Here is an 8,950-nt window from a genome sequence, read left to right on the forward strand (position 1 = left end):
TAACGTACCTAACACTATGGGCAATTTAACGCAGTCAATTCATCTATCCTGCACATCTTTGGATAGTGGGAGGAAACCAGAGCACACAGAGGAAACCCACACAGACACAGGGAGAATGTGCACAGACAGTCACCCAAGGCTGGAGTTGAACCCTCTGTCACTGTGAGGCAGCAGTGCTAACCACTGAGCCACTGTGCCACCCAATGCGTGAATGGCTTCATTCCACTGTGGCCTATTTGCTTACTAAGCCATCAGGGGAGCAAAATTGGGTTTGCTTAAGCAGCATATCCATCATATAATGTCTAAAACCTATGCTAAAAGATATACATTCATTTTTTAAACAATATTTTAAATGCCATTATGTCTGAATGCAGCTGGAGAAAATAGAAGGAGAAACTTGCCATAACACTTAATACACAAAGGGGTTTCATTTCCTTCATCTGCTATTTTTAGCACAGTGATTAACATGTTTGCATTAAGTTCTAATCAGTACGACTTAAGCGTAGATGCTACTTATTTTAGATAAAATGAGATTAGATTAGATTAGATTACAGTGTGGAAACAGGCCCTTCGGCCCAACAAGTCCACACCGACCCGCCGAAGCGAAACCCACCCATACCCCTACATTTACCCCTTACCTAACACTATGGGCAATTTAGTATGGCCAATTCACCTGACCCTGCACATCTTTGGACTGTGGGAGGAAACCGGAGCACCCGGAGGAAACCCACGCAGACACGGGGAGAACGTGCAAACTCCACACAGTCAGTCGCCTGAGGCGGGAATTGAACCCGGGTCTCTGGCGCTGTGAGGCAGCAGTGCTAACCACTGTGCCACCGTAAGTGAACCATATCATTACAATAGTACACGCAGGGAGATAACACACAAACCTTTAAGCAATGCATTGAATTAAATTTATTTTAAGTGAAAGGATTTACAAACTGCATGGAGAGCACATGTATCCAATTTAGGTAACACTTCAAAGCCAATCAATTTCCGTCTTCTACCTGCTCGGTGATTGAGGTTCCACAGTCCTCTGGGGCAGAGAATTCCAAAGACTCACCATCCTCTAAGTGATGAACTTCTTCCTCATCTCAGTCTTAAATGGCCTGTCCCTTATCCTGAAATTATGTCACCTGGTTTTAGACCCAATAACTTTGGGAATAATCTTATCTACATCCACCCTGTCATGCCATGTAAGAATTTTCCAAGTTCGAATGAAGTAATTCCTTATCTTTCGAAGCTCTATGGAATACAGACCAAGAATCCTCAATCTCTTCTCAGTCTGCCATCCCAGAGATTAATCTGTTGAATACCTGTTGTACTCCCTCCATGCCAAGTCCATCCCTCCTGAGAGATGGGAACAAAAACTGCACACAATGCTCTAGCTGAGGTTTCACTAAGCCTTCCAAAAATCCACTAGTCCTTCTTTATAAATACTCCAAATAATATCCTCAAAACACTCCAACAAGTTTGTCAATCATGATTGTCTTTTAATAAACTGACATTAACTCTGCCCAATTTTACTTTTCTAAATGTTCAGTTATGACACCCTTTATCATAGAATATAACATTTTCCTTACTACTGAAATCAGGTATGTGGATCTATATTCTCCCTCTTCCTCATTACTTTCTTAGTGGATTACATTTGCTACTTTCCTAAACCGATGCATCAATTATATCTCCAGCCATCACTTCAATACTTGGGATGAAAATCTGAAAATTTTTAAAAATCTTAACAACTTAAGTCCAGTTTACTTTTCAAGTACTACCTCTTTATTAATGCCAATATATTATGGTTCCTCAGTTTCACAAGTCTCTTGGTCACATAGTGTTTTCGGGAGACTTTCTGCATCTTCTTTTGTGAAGACTAACAAAGAGTGACATTTTAGTTTCTCTGCCATTTCCCTGTTTTCCACTATCAATTTTCTTTCATATGTTTATCCCAGCTAATCTTTTCCTATGGACATATCTAAGTTTTTATGTCTACCTTTAAGTTACTTACTAAATTTACTTTCATACTTTTCCCTATTTTAATCATTTTGGTCTTCCTTTGCTGGGTTCTAAATTGACCAAATCCCCAGGTTTTCCATTTTTACTGGCATCCTTATGGACAACTTCCTTTGAGTTAATGCAACCTTTAATTTCTTTTGTAAACCACAGTGATTAATCTGTCACAGCTGGAATCTATCCCTTTGTTTCTAAGATGTCAGGTAGTAGTCATCATAGATGAACATTTCTACAGTAATACAAAGCTAATGTGTTTCCTGTTGCCATGGAAAATGTATAGAAAAAGCGAATTTGAGATCAGATTTTTGGATGTCCTATAAATCCAGTTGTATCATATTGACAGGCGATTTGCAGCTTTAGTCTGTGTGTTCCAAAGTTGACTGGGAAATGGGGACAAAAAGAGATAGATATCTAAGAAGCATATGAAGCAGAGAAAGTGCAGACTCTATCATTCACCACATGGCATCAGAACAGGAGTTCGAACTTAGCTGGAAGACTGATTGTGAGGAGTTTAAACATGTTTGAAGGGTTTGCCTAGCTAAAGTATAAGGGAGAAACTCAGGAAAATGTTTACAGTTAGGAAAGAAAATGAACAAAAGAAAACCCTTGGAAACTGCAAAACATTTTAAACTGGTTCCAAGAGATTAGATATCTATTAAAGAGACTAATGTAACAAAATTGAGGTTTTGATTTGCATTGAAAGTAGAAAGGTGCAAGTCCTGTTCAGTAGTTTAAAATATAAGTTGTTTATGAGAAAAAAACATGTTGCTTAGTTTTGTCATTAACTTTTGATTCAGCAAAGGTCCTATTAAAAGATCAAACCTTGACATGTCTTCCTCTCAAAGAACTAGAAGGTTTGTTTCTCTTTTAAAGGTTATCATTCTTTACAAAGAGCACATCAGGCCATACGTTTATCAGTCCTTTGAAATTGCCACAAGTGCACAACTGCACAAAAACAAAGTGAAAAGGTTATATATTTTAAAAATTCATGGCACCCCTTCCCCCAAAAGAAGTGAAGATTGCTGAAGGGTACTGACAGTCTCAGCTCACCAGCACAATACTGGCAATTGACCGCAAGTGAAATTTTGGTGGCATGCCATTTTTTCTAATTGCATTGAGGAAATTATAAGTGCCTAGCAATTTGCAAGCATTGCTCACCACATAGTAATTGGACTCAAATTGATTTTGGCATCTCCGCAGACCACTTCTCCACAGGAAATCCCTGACCAGTGTCCTTAATGGAATTGGCCAGGCTTTCAGCTGAACAAAACAAATATGCTGCAGTGTCTGAATTGTCTATAAGCAGTGTCACAGGAGATCAGCTGGGGCTACTCAAAGTCATCTGATTTCTTGGGAAACCGCCTATTGTCTTCCTTGCATAAATGACTCTGCAAATGTGAAGCAAATCATTTTATTTTAGATTAGATTACTTACAGTGTGGAAATAGGCCCTTCGGCCCAACAAGTCCACACCGACCCACCAAAGCGCAACCCACCCATACCCCTTCACCTAACACTATGGACAATTTAGCATGGCCAATTCACCTGACCTGCACATCTTTGGACTATGGGAGGAAACCAGAGCACCCAGAGGACACCCACGCAGACACGGGGAGAATGTGCAAACTTCACACTGTCAGTCGCCTGAGGCGGGAATTGAACCCAGATCTCTGGCGCTGTGAGGCAGCAGTGCTAACCACTGTGCCACCGTGCCGCCCCATCTAATGGAATTTTTGACTTGCAAGGAATCAATTATGCTCAAGCACTGCTATAGTTCATGATCATTTTGATTATAGCCCACATATCTGTGTTCACTGCTTATCGACTATTAAGTAGGAAGTCAATAAATTCCATTTACCTTGCCAAAATTAACATAATATTGAAAAGAAATGGATTTAAAACAATGAGCTGGATTTTACACTGCTTGGCATTGGGTGAGAGTCTGATTGGAAGTGCTTGGATCACCAGCTCCCACCCCTCTCCACACATTTTAGAAAGATGGCTGATCATATATGTAGTGGGGTTGGAGCTGAAAATGTGTTGCTGGAAAAGCGCAGCAGGTCAGGCAGCATCCAGGGAGCAGGAGAATCGACGCTTCGGGCATAAGCCCTTCTTCAGGAATCTTATGCCCGAAACGTCGATTCTCCTGTTCCCTGGATGCTGCCTGACCTGCTGCGCTTTTCCAGCAACACATTTTCAGCTCTGATCTCCAGCATCTGCAGACCTCACTTTCTCCCTATATATGTAGTGGCCAATTCATGCTCTCCTGATGGGACACCAGCCAATTCCATTCAGGAGTTATATTCAACACCCAGTCACTGATTAGATGGCAGGAATCTAGGGATAGGCAAGCCATGAACCAGAAGTTATTCATGGCCACCGGTTTATAATAACTTCTGGCACATATCTTCGTCACCTGAAACAGAGAGTCCAGCTTTGAAATTGCAGGGTGTTTCCGAAGGAGGATTTAAATTGCACTGACCTATTGCAGCTGGTTAGAGCTTGCTTTTAAGTGTGGATGACTTCAGAGCTGGGCTTGAAGCATTCAGTTCCTTTGTCAGGATGAAAAGAACATTGGAATGCAGCTGACCCACTCCCATTATAAGTAGCAAGAATTGAGGGAAACATTCTAAATTGACAGATTAACTCTTTGCCTCTCCACAAACAGCAGAGAAAATGGAATAAAGAGCTGGAAAGGTTCCCAGATCAAGGACAAACTAATGATTTGACAATGACTCCTTGCAATTCCTCCTCCTGGCTCTAAGTCCTCATGCCCACTGGTAGGAAGAGGAAATCTCCCATCAGACAAGAGCCACCGGACTGAGTGGAAGTCAGCAACCTTAAGGTCATCCAACAAATGTGGCTTCAGTGCCAAAAAAGATTCAACAGCCTCGTGAGATATGAAAACATGAGTGTGTAACCATTCTAGAGACAGATATACATATATAAGTGAGGGGCGTTAATGAATGAGACGTTTTGTATATTTCTCAAATGTGGAAAGTGACATGATACAGACATGTCACTCTGCATGGCAATGCGGTTTCTTAGGGAGTGGGTTCGTGGTGTTTGAAACAATTCACTGATAAGGAGCACTCAGAAGAGGTAGCCTTGAATATAGTATATATTGGCCACATTTTAAAGGCATATATATAGCACAGTATCATTGAAATTTTGCTCTACTTGCAGAAGAGGGCATACAATGTCTGAGTAAGGGTCGGGACCAGACTGTGCGTAGGTAAACCCGGGACAGTCTAACCTCATTCTGGAGGAGGGTCTGGCATTGGCAGCAAAAGATTGGAGTAGAGCCATTAGTTGCAGCAAGTTGGGAGAAAGCCCAAGGTGATGAAATACCAAGGACACATAAAGATCAAACCTGCCAACAGTATAGGGGAGGAAACTGGGGTGGGAAGTGTCGGAAAGACAGCTTTCATGGATTTTGAGAATGAAGGCTTGCAGAATTTAAAGAGGAAAGTGTGGTTACCACCTCCCAGTGGTGCCAGTTTGAGTTTTAAAATAGCATGATTCTCCAAGCTTACCTCAAGTGATGATGACACCCCTCATTCTCATTGCTTTTGTTTCCTTATGGGTGACATGTTGCAGTTTAGACAGTAGCCTCAAAGGGCTAACAGTAGATTTTGAGGAGCAAGAAGTAACATTTGAGGATGCAGTATCACATTCTTACACAGTATTTAACATCAGTACAGACACACACAACTTGGCGGGTAAGTGTCAATTGGCGGCAAGTAACTAACACTCTGGTGAACAAACATCGCAGTCAGCAGAACTCAGATCTAGCAGCTTCTGATGTTTTGAATTCATGTATTATCTTTATTTGGTGAGTTTTTAATCAGCCATATTAGCTACTAATGTGAGAGATCATGTCCATGTGTGCACAGCATTGACATTAACAAACAGCCCAGATGTTTATGGGAAGGAGCTGAAAGACGAAGGTGAAAAGGGTCATGATGGTGTTATTGAGCTGCTGAGACCTCACCATTGGAATCTTCTCATGAGAAGGGAAGAGAATTTATCTTGCCCGGGTATCCAGAGCCTCCTGTGGATCAGCATGTAACCTGATTGTCATGACTCACCCTTTCCTTCATCATAGGACAGTGCTGTTCCTATCAATCCTCCGTTGCTAGGGTTTCCCCTCTCTTCAAGATCAGTTTGTGTAAGACAATGCAGACAATGACTGTAATGGACACTTATGAATATTTAGACCTCTATTTGGTTTGTCCAAAAAATTGTTTTATTAAAAGGCAAATCGCATCTGGCTAACTGAGTTCATTTTTTTGAAATATAGAAATATTTGATCCAGGTTATGAAGTAAATTGTGTAAATGGGCTTACAGAAGGTAGCCAAAAAAGTGCCATGAAAGAGGTTTATTAAAAATTTGGAATCCGAGGAAACTCAGGGAGCAAAAGACTATATGGATACAAAATTAATGCAGCATAAAAAACAAATTGTGAAGGGTAGATGTTTTTCAGACTGAGGGTTGGTCTGCAGTGATATTCCACAAGTATAAGTTTTGCACACAATTCCATTTCAGTATGGATGAATCACCTGTAGACAGCAGTGTTATAAAGTTGGAAGATGGTAGACCTCTCATTGCCTTCACATACCTTCTGACTGCTCATCTATGATAGGCATATCTCCCAAACACGGTCCAACACAATGATTGGCATTCTCCTCTCTGCTTTGTAGGACAAGTTGATGCAAAACAGAAAAAAAAAACCCATAACATCAGTGGGCAGCAAAAATGTCTGTATCTCCTGAGATCTATGGGTGATGGTTCTTCCCATCTTCAGACTGCCTACAGCAGAGTCCGTAGTACCTAGTGTAGCTGAGAACCTAAAGGATGATACTATATTTCTCTCAATTACTCTCTTCTCAACTCCTGACACATACTGATCTTGTTATTTAGCATGATAAGCAAAATGTTGATGGATCTATTGCTTTTCAGCCCACACTCCCATTCCTCACGGGCGGCACGGTGGCACAGTGGTTAGCACTGCTGCCTCACAGCGCCAGAGACTCGGGTTCAATTCCCGACTCAGGCGACTGACTGTGTAGAGTTTGCACATTCTCCCCGTGTCTGCGTGGGTTTCCTCCGGTTTCCTCCCACAGTCCAAAGATGTGCAGGTCAGGTTAATTGGCCATGCTAAATTGCCCATAGTGTTAGGTAATAAAGGGTAAATGTAGGGGTATGGGTGGGTTGCGCTTCGGCGGTGTGGACTTGTTGGGCCGAAGGGCCTGTTTCCACACTGTACTGTAATGTAATCTCACACCATCCTTTTCCTGATTTCCTGCCTTCAGACACCCAATAATTGGAACAGCAGTTTTAGGAGGATGAAGGGAGCAACAGCTTGTCAATTATAAAGATGCCCCGTCACTAAATCTGACACTGACAGCCACCAACACACATACTCCAGGTACCTTATAGGCTTCGATAGGATCACTCTGCAATGAGTCACCAGGCACGAGTTGGCTGCAGTCAGTTCAGGGATAATGAATGGTTTGTTTGCCATCTCATCAGAGGATGGCATTGTAAGTGTGTTTTTATTACAAGAAGTTCAGATGAAGACATTGATAATGTGGCAGGGTGCAGGAGTGGGGTGTTGATGGTGGGGGGGGGGTCATGAATATCAAATATCATGATATAGAGCCTTTTGCTGGCCTATTGCTCAGCCTCCTGTCACTGTCAGGAAGCATGGAGGAGTCTGGCTCCAACTTGACAAAGGGTATTGATCTGAGCTTTCTCCCTCAGCAGCCTCTGCGCCATTTCCCTGCTGCTTTGCTCATCCTGACAGCAACCTTTGTGTAGGCTTGTTACCTACTCCACTTTCCCCCCTTTGAATAACCAACAGCAACACTGCCACATCTAGAAACACAAAAACAGCTCCAAAAACGCTCCAAATAAATTCATGCCCCCTCTCTTGAGATTACCTTATTCTTAACTCCATATAAGGAGTTTGCTTTTTAATTTTAAACTTTCCTTTTTTATCCACAGTTGTGTATTTTTTAAACATCTTAATTGTTTTTCATGTAAGTCATTGAAAATGCCTGCAGATTTTGAGAAGAATATTTGATTTAAGCTGCCAGATGCATATGTATATTTGCATGTATGTCGTAGCAGCATATTCCTTAACTGTATGACTTATTTTCTGTGATCAAAGAGAGTAAGGTGCCTTCAGATGTTCTTATATGGTTCATAACCTGACCTAAATATAGCACAGAATAAACAAAATATTAAGTTTGAAATGAGTAGTAGTTTGCCATTTTAATGGTTGGTTAAAAAGTAGTCCTAACCACAGAATTATGGCGGTTTTCCCATTAAAAAAAATGGAAAAATAATATTCCACATTTTTGCTGCCACCACATTCCTAGAATTATTGAATCATGCTGAACAGAAGAGGCCATTTAACTGATCAAGTCTGCCCTGACAAAATGTACTCCACTTGTCCCACTTTTCAGTATTTGACACATAGCCTTGAATGTTGTGACATTTCAAGTTTTCATCCAAGTACTTTTTAAAGGTTGTAAGGTTTCCTGCCTCATCGAACCTCCCAGGCAGTGCTCTGCAGATTCCCACCACGGTCTGAGTGAAAACTCCCCTCTAAACCCACTGCCTTTCCTGCTTGTTATTGATCCTTCACCTGAGGAGAACAACTGCTTCATATCCACATTGTCCATGCCCCTTATAATCTTATTGACGGCAATCAGGTCCCCTTCCAGCTGCTCTAAAGAAATCTGCATTATCCCAAGCAACATCCTGGTCAATCTCACCTGCACCCACTCCAATGTATTCACATCCTTCCTGTAATGCAATGACCAGAACTACACACGGTTGTGGTCTAACCAAAATCCTGTATAGCTCCAATATAACCTCCTTGCTCTTATAATCTATGCCATGTCAAATAAAGATAGGTGTCACTTGTGTA

The sequence above is a fragment of the Chiloscyllium plagiosum genome, unplaced genomic scaffold (assembly GCF_037043375.1).
Source record: "Chiloscyllium plagiosum isolate Xiang-an unplaced genomic scaffold, Cpla_swu_hap1 HiC_scaffold_14, whole genome shotgun sequence".
In the NCBI taxonomy this organism is placed as follows: Eukaryota; Metazoa; Chordata; class Chondrichthyes; order Orectolobiformes; family Hemiscylliidae; genus Chiloscyllium; species Chiloscyllium plagiosum.